General features: G+C 44.1%; 1 long non-coding RNA gene across 1 annotated transcript in view; it reads left to right on the top strand.

The window, feature by feature from the left end:
• The window catches only part of LOC135823274 (uncharacterized), a 311,228-nt gene that overhangs the window by 54,074 nt on the left and 242,265 nt on the right, over nucleotides 1-14,889 (top strand). Inside the window, exon 2 of the long non-coding RNA XR_010554645.1 lies at nucleotides 6,908-6,965. This is a non-coding gene — a long non-coding RNA (uncharacterized LOC135823274). The remainder of the gene's footprint in view (nucleotides 1-6,907; nucleotides 6,966-14,889) is intronic.

Consider the following 14,889-nt stretch of genomic DNA (forward strand, 5'->3'; position numbering starts at 1 on the left):
TGTCGGATTTTGACCATTTGTGCTGACCTTTCAATTTCAACGTACCTCTCTATAACATGACCCAGCTGTAATTTCAGTGGTCGCATTGGTTTCATTTTTGGTTTGCTTGTAGGGCGCTGGCACCCGCATTCAGTGACCCAGAAAATTTGGCACTGCTGTGAATAGTTTAGTCGCAAAGTGAAGATTCACGGGTAAAAAGCCCCAAACTTCTAGATAAGTTCTTTTTCAGCTTTCAGCAGCCCTGGGTGAGTTCTTTAGAGAAATGTGGTTCTTTTTCTTGGTGCTCTTGTCTATGTCCAGCTACACAACGAGATGAGGATGGTCATTGTCATTTTCTGAGCTGCGAACGGGCAGAAAGGTGAGAAAATGTCGGATTTTGACCATTTGTGCTGACCTTTCAATTTCAACGTACCTCTCTATAACATGACCCAGCTGTAATTTCAGTCGTCGCATTGGTTTCATTTTTGGTTTGCTTGTAGGGCGCTGGCACCCGCATTCAGTGACCCAGAAAATTTGGCCCTGCTGTGGATAGTTTAGTCGCAAAGTGAAGATTCACGGGTAAAAAGCCCCAAACTTCTAGATAGGTTCTTTTTCAGCTTTCAGCAGCCCTGGGTAAGTTGTTTAGAGAAATGTGGCTCTTTTTCATGGTGCTATTTTCTATGTCCAGCTACACAACGAGATGAGGATGGTCATTGTCATTTTCTGCACTGCGAACGGGCAGAAAGGTGAGAAAATGTCGGATTTTGACCATTTGTGCTGACCTTTCAATTTCAACGTACCTCTCTATAACATGACCCAGCTGCAATTTCAGTGATCGCATTGGTTTCATTTTTGGTGTGCTTGTAGGGCGCTGGCACCCGCATTCAGTGACCCAGAAAATTTGGCACTGCTGTGGATAATTTAGTCGCAAAGTGAAGATTCACGGGTAAAAAGCCCCAAACTTCTAGATAAGTTCTTTTTCAGCTTTCAGTAGCCCTGGGTGAGTTCTTTAGAGAAATGTGGCTCTTTTTCATGGTGCTATTTTCTATGTCCAGCTACACAACGATATGAGGATGGTCATTGTCATTTTCTGAGCTGCGAACGGGCAGAAAGGTGAGAAAATGTCGGATTTTGACCATTTGTGCTGACCTTTCAATTTCAACGTACCTCTCTATAACATGACCCAGCTGTAATTTCAGTGGTCGCATTGGTTTGATTTTTGGTTTGCTTGTAGGGCGCTGGCACCCGCATTCAGTGACCCAGAAAATTTGGCACTGCTGTGGATAGTTTAGTCGCAAAGTAAAGATTCACGGGTAAAAAGCCCCAAACTTCTAGATAGGTTCTTTTTCAGCTTTCAGCAGCCCTGGGCGAGTTCTTTAGAGAAATGTGGCTCTTTTTCATGGTGCTATTTTCTATGTCCTGCGAAACAACGAGATGAGGATGGTCATTGTCATTTTCTGAGCTGCGAACGGGCAGAAAGGTGAGAAAATGTCGGATTTTGACCATTTGTGCTGACCTTTCAATTTCAACGTACCTCTCTATAACATGACCCAGCTGCAATTTCAGTGGTCGCATTGGTTTGATTTTTGGTGTGCTTGTAGGGCGCTGGCACCCGCATTCAGTCACCCAGAAAATTTGGCACTGCTGTGGACAGTTTAGTCGCAACGTGAAGATTCACGGGTAAAAAGCCCCAAACTTCTAGATAGGTTCTTTTTCAGCTTTCAGCAGCCCTGGGTGAGTTCTTTAGAGAAATGTGGCTCTTTTTCATGGTGCTATTTTCTATGTCCAGCTAGAGAACGAGATGAGGATGGTCATTGTCATTTTCTGAGCTGCCAACAGGCAGAAAGGGTGAGAAAATGTCGGATTTTGACCATTTGTGCTGACCTTTCAATTTCAACGTACCTCTCTATAACATGACCCAGCTGCAATTTCAGTGGTCGCATTGGTTTGATTTTTGGTGTGCTTGTAGGGCGCTGGCACCCGCATTCAGTGACCCAGAAAATTTGGCACTGCTGTGAATAATTTAGTCGCAAAGTGAAGATTCACGGGTAAAAAGCCCCAAACTTCTAGATAGGTTCTTTTTCAGCTTTCAGCAGCCCTGGGTGAGTTCTTTAGAGAAATGTGGCTCTTTTTCATGGTGCTATTTTCTATGTCCAGCTACACAACGAGATGAGGATGGTCATTGTCATTTTCTGAGCTGCGAACGGGCAGAAAGGTGAGAAAATGTCGGATTTTGACCATTTGTGCTGACCTTTCAATTTCAACGTACCTCTCTATAACATAACCCAGCTGCAATTTCAGTGGTCGCATTGGTTTGATTTTTGGTGTGCTTGTAGGGCGCTGGCACCCGCATTCAGTGACCCACAAAATTTGGCACTGCTGTGGATAGTTTAGTCGCAAAGTGAAGATTCACGGGTAAAAAGCCCCAAACTTCTAGATAAGTTCTTTTTCAGCTTTCAGCAGCCCTGGGTGAGTTCTTTAGAGAAATGTGGCTCTTTTTCATGGTGCTATTTTCTATGTCCAGCTACACAACGAGATGAGGATGGTCATTGTCATTTTCTGAGCTACGAACGGGCAGAAAGGTGAGAAAATGTCGGATTTTGACCATTTGTGCTGACCTTTCAATTTCAACGTACCTCTCTATAACATGACCCAGCTGTAATTTCAGTGGTCGCATTGGTTTGATTTTTGGTTTGCTTGTAGGGCGCTGGCACCCGCATTCAGTGACCCAGAAAATTTGGCACTGCTCTGGATAGTTTAGTCGCAAAGTGAAGATTCACGGGTAAAAAGCCCCAAACTTCTAGATAGGTTCTTTTTCAGCTTTCAGCAGCCCTGGGTGAGTTCTTTAGAGAAATGTGGCTCTTTTTCATGGTGCTATTTTCTATGTCCAGCTACACAACGAGATGAGGATGGTCATTGTCATTTTCTGAGCTGCGAACGGGCAGAAAGGTGAGAAAATGTCGGATTTTGACCATTTGTGCTGACCTTTCAATTTCAACGTACCTCTCTATAACATGACCCAGCTGTAATTTCAGTGGTCGCATTGGTTTGATTTTTGGTTTGCTTGTAGGGCGCTGGCACCCGCATTCAGTGACCCAGAAAATTTCGCACTGCTGTGAATAGTTTAGTCGCAAAGTGAAGATTCACGGGTAAAAAGCCCCAAACTTCTAGATAGGTTCTTTTTCAGCTTTCAGCAGCCCTGGGTGAGTTCTTTAGAGAAATGTGGGTCTTTTTCTTCGTGCTCTTGTCTATGTCCAGCTACACAACGAGATGAGGATGGTCATTGTCATTTTCTGAGCTGCGAACGGGCAGAAAGGTGAGAAAATGTCGGATTTTGACCATTTGTGCTGACCTTTCAATTTCAACGTACCTCTCTATAACATGACCCAGCTGTAATTTCAGTGGTCGCATAGGTTTGATTTTTGGTTTCCTTGTAGGGCGCTGGCACCCGCATTCAGTGACCCAGAAAATTTGGCACTGCTGTGAATAGTTTAGTCGCAAAGTGAAGATTCACGGGTAAAAAGCCCCAAACTTCTAGATAGGTTCTTTTTCAGCTTTCAGCAGCCCTGTGTGAGTTCTGTAGAGGAATGTGGCTCTTTTTCATGGTGCTAATTTCTATATCCAGCTGCACAACGAAATGAGGATGGTCATTGTCATTTTCTGAACTGCGAACGGGCAGAAAGGTGAGAAAATGTCGGATTTTGACCATTTGTGCTGACCTTTCAATTTCAACGTACCTCTCTATAACATGACCCAGCTGTAATTTCAGTGGTCGCATTGGTTTGATTTTTGGTTTGCTTGTAGGGCGCTGGCACCCGCATTCAGTGACCCAGAAAATTTGGCACTGCTGTGAATAGTTTAGTCGCAAAGTGAAGATTCACGGGTAAAAAGCCCCAAACTTCTAGATAAGTTCTTTTTCAGCTTTCAGCAGCCCTGGGTGAGTTCTTTAGAGAAATGTGGTTCTTTTTCTTGGTGCTCTTGTCTATGTCCAGCTACACAACGAGATGAGGATGGTCATTGTCATTTTCTGAGCTGCGAACGGGCAGAAAGGTGAGAAAATGTCGGATTTTGACCATTTGTGCTGACCTTTCAATTTCAACGTACCTCTCTATAACATGACCCAGCTGTAATTTCAGTGGTCGCATTGGTTTCATTTTTGGTTTGCTTGTAGGGCGCTGGCACCCGCATTCAGTGACCCAGAAAATTTGGCCCTGCTGTGGATAGTTTAGTCGCAAAGTGAAGATTCACGGGTAAAAAGCCCCAAACTTCTAGATAGGTTCTTTTTCAGCTTTCAGCAGCCCTGGGTAAGTTCTTTAGAGAAATGTGGCTCTTTTTCATGGTGCTATTTTCTATGTCCAGCTACACAACGAGATGAGGATGGTCATTGTCATTTTCTGCGCTGCGAACGGGCAGAAAGGTGAGAAAATGTCGGATTTTGACCATTTGTGCTGACCTTTCAATTTCAACGTACCTCTCTATAACATAACCCAGCTGCAATTTCAGTGATCGCATTGGTTTCATTTTTGGTGTGCTTGTAGGGCGCTGGCACCCGCATTCAGTGACCCAGAAAATTTGGCACTGCTGTGGATAATTTAGTCGCAAAGTGAAGATTCACGGGTAAAAAGCCCCAAACTTCTAGATAAGTTCTTTTTCAGCTTTCAGTAGCCCTGGGTGAGTTCTTTAGAGAAATGTGGCTCTTTTTCATGGTGCTATTTTCTATGTCCAGCTAGAGAACGAGATGAGGATGGTCATTGTCATTTTCTGAGCTGCCAACAGGCAGAAAGGTGAGAAAATGTCGGATTTTGACCATTTGTGCTGACCTTTCAATTTCAACGTACCTCTCTATAACATGACCCAGCTGCAATTTCAGTGGTCGCATTGGTTTGATTTTTGGTGTGCTTGTAGGGCGCTGGCACCCGCATTCAGTGACCCAGAAAATTTGGCACTGCTGTGAATAATTTAGTCGCAAAGTGAAGATTCACGGGTAAAAAGCCCCAAACTTCTAGATAGGTTCTTTTTCAGCTTTCAGCAGCCCTGGGTGAGTTCTTTAGAGAAATGTGGCTCTTTTTCATGGTGCTATTTTCTATGTCCAGCTACACAACGAGATGAGGATGGTCATTGTCATTTTCTGAGCTGCGAACGGGCAGAAAGGTGAGAAAATGTCGGATTTTGACCATTTGTGCTGACCTTTCAATTTCAACGTACCTCTCTATAACATAACCCAGCTGCAATTTCAGTGGTCGCATTGGTTTGATTTTTGGTGTGCTTGTAGGGCGCTGGCACCCGCATTCAGTGACCCACAAAATTTGGCACTGCTGTGGATAGTTTAGTTGCAAAGTGAAGATTCACGGGTAAAAAGCCCCAAACTTCTAGATAAGTTCTTTTTCAGCTTTCAGCAGCCCTGGGTGAGTTCTTTAGAGAAATGTGGCTCTTTTTCATGGTGCTATTTTCTATGTCCAGCTACACAACGAGATGAGGATGGTCATTGTCATTTTCTGAGCTACGAACGGGCAGAAAGGTGAGAAAATGTCGGATTTTGACCATTTGTGCTGACCTTTCAATTTCAACGTACCTCTCTATAACATGACCCAGCTGTAATTTCAGTGGTCGCATAGGTTTGATTTTTGGTTTCCTTGTAGGGCGCTGGCACCCGCATTCAGTGACCCAGAAAATTTGGCACTGCTGTGAATAGTTTAGTCGCAAAGTGAAGATTCACGGGTAAAAAGCCCCAAACTTCTAGATAGGTTCTTTTTCAGCTTTCAGCAGCCCTGTGTGAGTTCTGTAGAGGAATGTGGCTCTTTTTCATGGTGCTAATTTCTATATCCAGCTGCACAACGAAATGAGGATGGTCATTGTCATTTTCTGAACTGCGAACGGGCAGAAAGGTGAGAAAATGTCGGATTTTGACCATTTGTGCTGACCTTTCAATTTCAACGTACCTCTCTATAACATGACCCAGCTGTAATTTCAGTGGTCGCATTGGTTTCATTTTTGGTTTGCTTGTAGGGCGCTGGCACCCGCATTCAGTGACCCAGAAAATATGGCACTGCTGTGGATAGTTTAGTCGCAAAGTGAAGATTCACGGGTAAAAAGCCCCAAACTTCAAGATAAGTTCTTTTTCAGCTTTCAGCAGCCCTGGGTGAGTTCTTTAGAGAAATGTGGCTCTTTTTCATGGTGCTATTTTCTATGTCCAGCTAAACAACGAGATGAGGAAGGGTCATTGTCATTTTCTGAGCTGCGAACGGGCAGAAAGGTGAGAAAATGTCTGATTTTGACCATTTGTGCTGACCTTTCAATTTCAACGTACCTCTCTATAACATGACCCAGCTGTAATTTCAGTGGTCGCATTGGTTTGATTTTTGGTTTGCTTGTAGGGCGCTGGCACCCGCATTCAGTGACCCAGAAAATTTGGCACTGCTGTGGATAGTTTAGTCGCAAAGTGAAGATTCACGGGTAAAAAGCCCCAAACTTCTAGATAGGTTCTTTTTCAGCTTTCAGCAGCCCTGTGTGAGTTCTGTAGAGAAATGTGGCTCTTTTTAGTGGTGCTAATTTCTATGTCCAGCTGCACAACGAGATGAGGATGGTCAATGTCATTTTCTGAGCTGCGAACGGGCAGAAAGGTGAGAAAATGTCGGATTTTGACCATTTGTGCTGACCTTTCAATTTCAACATACCTCTCTATAACATGACCCAGCTGTAATTTCAGTGGTCGCATTGGTTTCATTTTTGGTTTGCTTGTAGGGCGCAGGCACCCGCATTCAGTGACCCAGAAAATTTGGCACTGCTGTGAATAGTTTAGTCGCAAAGTGAAGATTCACGGGTAAAAAGCCCCAAACTTCTAGATAGGTTCTTTTTCAGCTTTCAGCAGCCCTGGGCGAGTTCTTTAGAGAAATGTGGCTCTTTTCTTGGTGCTCTTGTCTTTGTCCAGCTAACCAACGAGATGAGGATGGTCATTGTCATTTTCTAAGCTGCGAACGGGCAGAAAGGTGAGAAAATGTCGGATTTTGACCATTTGTGCTGACCTTTCAATTTCAACATACCTCTCTATAACATGACCCAGCTGTAATGCCATCGGTCGCATTGGTTTCATTTTTGGTTTGCTTGTAGGGCGCTGTCACCCACAGTCAGTGACCCTAAAAATTTGGCACTGCTGTGAATAGTTTATTCGCAAAGTGAAGATTCACGGGTAAAAAGCCCCAAACTTCTAGATAGGTTCTTTTTCAGCTTTCAGCAGCCCTGGGCGAGTTCTTTAGAGAAATGTGGGTCTTTTTCTTGGTGCTCTTGTCTATGTCCAGCTACACAACGAGATGAGGATGGTCATTGTCATTTTCTGAGCTGCGAACGGGCAAAAAGGTGAGAAAATGTCGGATTTTGACCATTTGTGCTGACCTTTCAATTTCAACGTACCTCTCTATAACATGACCCAGCTGCAATATCAGTGGTCGCATTGGTTTCATTTTTGGTATGCTTGTAGGGCGCTGGCACCCGCATTCAGTGACCCAGAAAATTTGGCACTGCGGTGGATAGTTTAGTCGCAAAGTGAAGATTCACGGGTAAAAAGCCCCAAACTTCTAGATAAGTTCTTTTTCAGCTTTCAGCAGCCCTGGGTGAGTTCTTTAGAGAAATTTGGCTCTTTTTCATGGTGCTATTTTCTATGTCCAGCTACACAACGAGATGAGGATGGTCATTGTCATTTTCTGAGCTGCGAACGGGCAGAAAGGTGAGAAAATGTCTGATTTTGACCATTTGTGCTGACCTTTCAATTTCAACGTACCTCTCTATAACATGACCCAGCTGTAATTTCAGTGGTCGCATTGGTTTGATTTTTGGTTTGCTTGTAGGGCGCTGTCACCCGCACTCAGTGCCCCAGAAAATTTGGCACTGCTGTGGATAGTTTAGTCGCAAAGTGAAGATTCACGGGTAAAAAGCCCCAAACTTCTAGATAGGTTCTTTTTCAGCTTTCAGCAGCCCTGGGTGAGTTCTTTAGAGAAATGTGGCTCTTTTTCATGGTGCTATTTTCTATGTCCAGCTACACAACGAGATGAGGATGGTCATTGTCATTTTCTGAGCTGCGAACGGGCAGAAAGGTGAGAAAATGTCGGATTTTGACCATTTGTGCTGACCTTTCAATTTCAACGCACCTCTCTATAACATGACCCAGCTGTAATTTCAGTGGTCGCATTGGTTTGATTTTTGGTTTGCTTGTAGGGCGCTGGCACCCGCATTCAGTGACCCAGAAAATTTGGCAATGCTGTGAATAGTTTAATCGCAAAGTGAAGATTCACGGGTAAAAAGCCCCAAACTTCAAGATAGGTTCTTTTTTCAGCTTTCAGCAGCCCTGGGCGAGTTCTTTAGAGAAATGTGGGTCTTTTTCTTTGTGCTCTTGTCTATGTCGAGCTACAGAACGAGATGAGGATGGTCATTGTCATTTTCTGAGCTGCGAACGGGCAGAAAGGTGAGAAAATGTCGGATTTTGACCATTTGTGCTGACCTTTGAATTTCAACGTACCTCTCTATAACATGACCCAGCTGTAATTTCAGTGGTCGCATTGGTTTCATTTTTGGTTTGCTTGTAGGGCGCTGGCACCCGAATTCAGTGACCCAGAAAATTTAGCACTGCTCTGAATACTTTAGTCGCAAAGTGAAGATTCACGGGTAAAAAGCCCCAAACTTCTAGATAGGTTCTTTTTCAGCTTTCAGCAGCCCTGGGTGAGTTCTTTAGAGAAATGTGGCTCTTTTTCATGGTGCTATTTTCTATGTCCAGCTACACAACGAGATGAGGATGGTCATTGTCATTTTCTGAGCTGCGAACGGGCAGAAAGGTGAGAAAATGTCGGATTTTGACCATTTGTGCTGACCTTTCAATTTCAACGTACCTCTCTATAACATGACCCAGCTGCAATTTCAGTGGTCGCATTGGTTTCATTTTTGGTGTGCTTGTAGGGCGCTGGCACCCGCATTCAGTGACCCAGAAAATTTGGCACTGCTGTGGATAGTTTAGTCGCAAAGTGAAGATTCACGGGTAAAAAGCACCAAACTTCTAGATAAGTTCTTTTTCAGCTTTCAGCAGCCCTGGGTGAGTTCTTTAGAGAAATGTGGCTCTTTTTCATGGTGCTATTTTCTATGTCCAGCTACACAACGAGATGAGGATGGTCATTGTCATTTTCGTCAGGCGAAATTACTGGTCAGTCGGCGTCACGCATTTTTCACAAAAATTTGCGTTTCACCTGCTGTGAGAGTATGGGTGTACTCGAGTCTCATCCTGAGCACGTTTTTTTCTTCTTTTTTTCAGCTCCAGTATAGCTGTATTTTTCATTGCAAAGCCGTCCTCGATTGTTGTGTTCGTTGTTCAAACGAAGTGGACATTCAATCATGAAGGCAGAGGACATTTGAGCCTGATTGGAGTTTCTCGTGGCATAGGACGGCCACACAGAGACACTTTGGGATTTTCTGAATATAAAATACCGTACGCACGATGCCAGTGAGATCAATTTGTGCGATATCAAATTGTTTGTGATCTACCACATCGAGCAGAACGGGATCCAAACACAAGCTTACCGACGGTTAGGCTGCCGACCTGACTGGACAAATGATCCCTGGCTTCACCAGACGCCAGACGTCGGACACCATGTCCTTTGCCGCGACGTCCATCTCCAAAAAGAACTCCATCTTCGTCGTGAAAAGGCTTGAAATACTCAATATTCAACCGAGATTCGCGGTCTCACCCTTTCTCAGATCGAATCATTTTTTGTTGTAGCAGTTGCAGGGCAGATCCCCGCCACTACTTCAACAGAAGATGGCTCCAAAGCATGCCTGGAACAAGCCATATCGAGGTTGCAAGCCACCCCTCTCAGCACTTTTTTTGAAGAAATTCGAAATTTCAATGGTGGAAGATATACTATGAAGAGAATTTCAAAAAGTATATTTCGCGGAGCGATCGCTCAACCTACGTCATTCAAACTTTGCAGGATGGTTCAGACGTACATGCTAGGCATGGAATCACAGAAGATGATATCATAGCTGACACACAGAGTCACACACACAGCAGATTCGTGTGCACAGATACTAAATCAGTGGACGTCGTCATCTTCTTCCCGCTGATCTCAAATGTACGATGACGTGCTATTTCGCCTGACGCTGAGCTGCGAACGGGCAGAAAGGTGAGAAAATGTCGGATTTTGACCATTTGTGCTGACCTTTCAATTTCAACGTACCTCTCTATAACATGACCCAGCTGCAATTTCAGTGGTCGCATTGGTTTCATTTTTGGTGTGCTTGTAGGGCGCTGGCACCCGCATTCAGTGACCCAGAAAATTTGGCACTGCTGTGGATAGTTTAGTCGCAAAGTGAAGATTCACGGGTAAAAAGCCCCAAACTTCTAGATAGGTTCTTTTTCAGCTTTCAGCAGCCCTGGGCGAGTTCTTTAGAGAAATGTGGCTCTTTTTCATGGTGCTATTTTCTATGTCCAGCTACACAACGAGATGAGGATGGTCATTGTCATTTTCTGAGCTGCGAACGGGCAGAAAGGTGAGAAAATGTCGGATTTTGACCATTTGTGCTGACCTTTCAATTTCAACGTACCTCTCTATAACATGACCCAGCTGTAATTTCAGTGGTCGCATTGGTTTGATTTTTGGTTTGCTTTTAGGGCGCTGGCACCCGCATGCAGTGACCCAGAAAATTTGGCACTGCTGTGAATAGTTTATTCGCAAAGTGAAGATTCACGGGTAAAAAGCCCCAAACTTCTAGTTAGGTTCTTTTTCAGCTTTCAGCAGCCCTGGGTGAGTTCTTTAGAGAAATGTGGGTCTTTTTCTTCGTGCTCTTGTCTATGTCCAGCTACACAACGAGATGAGGATGGTCATTGTCATTTTCTGAGCTGCGAACGGGCAGAAAGGTGAGAAAATGTCGGATTTTGACCATTTGTGCTGACTTTTCAATTTCAACGTACCTCTCTATAACATGACCCAGCTGTAATTTCAGTGGGCGGATTGGTTTCATTTTTGGTTTGCTTGTAGGGCGCTGGCACCCGCATTCAGTGACCAAGAAAATTTGGCACTGCTGTGGATAGTTTAGTCGCAAAGTGAAGATTCACGGGTAAAAAGCCCCAAACTTCTAGATAGGTTCTTTTTCAGCTTTCAGCAGCCCTGGGTGAGTTCTTTAGAGAAATGTGGCTCTTTTTCATGGTGCTATTTTCTATGTCCAGCTACACAACGAGATGAGGATGGTCATTGTCATTTTCTGAGCTGCCAACAGGCAGAAAGGTGAGAAAATGTCGGATTTTGACCATTTGTGCTGACCTTTCAATTTCAACGTACCTCTCTATAACATGACCCAGCTGCAATTTCAGAGGTCGCATTGGTTTCATTTTTGGTGTGCTTGTAGGGCGCTGGCACCCGCATTCAGTGACCCACAAAATTTGGCACTGCTGTGGATAGTTTAGTCGCAAAGTGAAGATTCACGGGTAAAAAGCCCCAAACTTCTAGATAAGTTCTTTTTCAGCTTTCAGCAGCCCTGGGTGAGTTCTTTAGAGAAATGTTGCTCTTTTTCATGGTGCTATTTTCTATGTCCAGCTACACAACGAGATGAGGATGGTCATTGTCATTTTCTGAGCTGCGAACGGGCAGAAAGGTGAGAAAATGTCGGATTTTGACCATTTGTGCTGACCTTTCAATTTCAACGTACCTCTCTATAACATGACCCAGCTGTAATTTCAGTGGTCGCATTGGTTTGATTTTTGGTTTACTTGTAGGGCGTTGGCACCCGCATTCAGTGACCCAGAAAATTTGGCACTGCTGTGAATAGTTTAGTCGCAAAGTGAAGATTCACGGGTAAAAAGCCCCAAACTTCAAGATAGGTTCTTTTTCAGCTTTCAGCAGCCCTGGGCGAGTTCTTTAGAGAAATGTGGGTCTTTTTCTTGGTGCTCTTGTCTATGTCCAGCTACAGAACGAGATGAGGATGGTCATTGTCATTTTCTGAGCTGCGAACGGGCAGAAAGGTGAGAAAATGTCGGATTTTGACCATTTGTGCTGACCTTTCAATTTCAACGTACCTCTCTATAACATGACCCAGCTGTAATTTCAGTGGTCGCATTGGTTTCATTTTTGGTTTGCTTGTAGGGCGCTGGCACCCGCATTCAGTGACCCAGGAAATTTGGCACTGCTGTGAATACTTTAGTCGCAAAGTGAAGATTCACGGGTAAAAAGCCCCAAACTTCTAGATAGGTTCTTTTTCAGCTTTCAGCAGCCCTGGGTGAGTTCTTTAGAGAAATGTGGCTCTTTTTCATGGTGCTATTTTCTATGTCCAGCTACACAACCAGATGAGGATGGTCATTGTCATTTTCTGAGCTGCGAACGGGCAGAAAGGTGAGAAAATGTCGGATTTTGACCATTTGTGCTGACCTTTCAATTTCAACGTACCTCTCTATAACATGACCCAGCTGCAATTTCAGTGGTCGCATTGGTTTCATTTTTGGTGTGCTTGTAGGGCGCTGGCACCCGCATTCAGTGACCCAGAAAATTTGGCACTGCGGTGGATAGTTTAGTCGCAAAGTGAAGATTCACGGGTAAAAAGCCCCAAACTTCTAGATAAGTTCTTTTTCAGCTTTCAGCAGCCCTGGGTGAGTTCTTTAGAGAAATGTGGCTCTTTTTCATGGTGCTATTTTCTATGTCCAGCTACACAATGAGATAAGGATGGTCATTGTCATTTTCTGAGCTGCGAACGGGCAGAAAGGTGAGAAAATGTCGGATTTTGACCATTTGTGCTGACCTTTCAATTTCAACGTACCTCTCTATAACATGACCCAGCTGTAATTTCAGTGGTCGCATTGGTTTGATTTTTGCTTTGCTTGTAGAGCGCTGGCACCCGCATTCAGTGACTCACAAAATTTGGCACTGCTGTGAATAGTTTAGTCGCAAAGTTAAGATTCACGGGTAAAAAGCCCCAAACTTCAAGATAGGTTCTTTTTCAGCTTTCAGCAGCCCTGGGCGAGTTCTTTAGAGAAATGTGGGTCTTTTTCTTGGTGCTCTTGTCTATGTCCAGCTACACAACGAGATGAGGATGGTCATTGTCATTTTCTGAGCTGCGAACGGGCAGAAAGGTGAGAAAATGTCTGATTTTGACCATTTGTGCTGACCTTTCAATTTCAACGTACCTCTCTATAACATGACCCAGCTGTAATTTCAGTGGTCGCATTGGTTTGATTTTTGGTTTGCTTGTAGGGCGCTGGCACCCGCATTCAGTGACCCAGAAAATTTGGCACTGCTGTGGATAGTTTAGTCGCAAAGTGAAGATTCACGGGTAAAAAGCCCCAAACTTCTAGATAGGTTCCTTTTCAGCTTTCACCAGCCCTGGGCGAGTAATTTAGAGAAATGTGGCTCTTTTTCATGGTGCTATTTTCTATGTCCAGCTACACAACGAGATGAGGATGGTCATTGTCATTTTCTGAGCTGCGAACGGGCAGAAAGGTGAGAAAATGTCTGATTTTGACCATTTGTGCTGACCTTTCAATTTCAACGTACCTCTCTATAACATGACCCAGCTGTAATTTCAGTGGTCGCATTGGTTTGATTTTTGGTTTGCTTGTAGGGCGCTGGCACCCGCATTCAGTGACCCAGAAAATATGGCACTGCTGTGGATAGTTTTGTCGCAAAGTGAAGATTCACGGGTAAAAAGCCCCAAACTTCTAGATAAGTTCTTTTTCAGCTTTCAGCAGCCCTGGGTGAGTTCTTTAGAGAAATGTGGCTCTTTTTCATGGTGCTATTTTCTATGTCCAGCTACACAACGAGATGAGGATGGTCATTGTCATTTTCTGAACTGCGAACGGGCAGAAAGGTGAGAAAATGTCGGATTTTGACCATTTGTGCTGACCTTTCAATTTCAACGTACCTCTCTATAACATGACCCAGCTGTAATTTCAGTGGTCGCATTGGTTTCATTTTTGGTTTGCTTGTAGGGCGCTGGCACCCGCATTCAGTGACCCAGAAAATTTGGCACTGCTGTGGATAGTTTAGTCGCAAAGTGAAGATTCACGGGTAAAAAGCCCCAAACTTCTAGATAGGTTCTTTTTCAGCTTTCAGCAGCCCTGTGTGAGTTCTGTAGAGAAATGTGGCTCTTTTTAGTGGTGCTAATTTCTATGTCCAGCTGCACAACGAGATGAGGATGGTCATTGTCATTTTCTGAGCTGCGAACGTGCAGAAAGGTGAGAAAATGTCGGATTTTGACCATTTGTGCTGACCTTTCAATTTCAACGTACCTCTCTATAACATGACCCAGCTGTAATTTCAGTGGTCGCATTGGTTTGATTTTTGGTTTGCTTGTAGGGCGCTGGCACCCGCATTCATTGACTCAGAAAATTTGCCACTGCTGTGAATAGTTTAGTCGCAAAGTGAAGATTCACGGGTAAAAAGCCCCAAACTTCTAGATAGGTTCTTTTTCAGCTTTCAGCAGCCCTGGGCGAGTACTTTAGAGATATGTGGCTCTTTTTTATGGTGCTATTTTCTATGTCCAGCTACACAACGAGATGAGGATGGTCATTGTCATTTTCTGAGCTGCGAACGGGCAGAAAGGTGAGAAAATGTCTGATTTTGACCATTTGTGCTGACCTTTCAATTTCAACGTACCTCTCTATAACATGACCCAGCTGTAATTTCAGTAGTCGCATTGGTTTCATTTTTGGTTTGCTTGTAGGGCGCTGGCACCCGCATTCAGTGACCCAGAAAATTTGGCACTGCTGTGGATAGTTTAGTCGCAAAGTGAAGATTCACGGGTAAAAAGCCCCAAACTTCAAGATAGGTTCTTTTTCAGCTTTCAGCAGCCCTGGGTGAGTTCTTTAGAGAAATGTGGGTCTTTTTCTTGGTGTTCTTGTCTATGTCCAGCTACACAACGAGATGAGGATGGTCATTGTCATTTTCT

Source organism: Sycon ciliatum, chromosome 8, assembly GCF_964019385.1.
Source record: "Sycon ciliatum chromosome 8, ocSycCili1.1, whole genome shotgun sequence".
Taxonomy (NCBI): domain Eukaryota; kingdom Metazoa; phylum Porifera; class Calcarea; order Leucosolenida; family Sycettidae; genus Sycon; species Sycon ciliatum.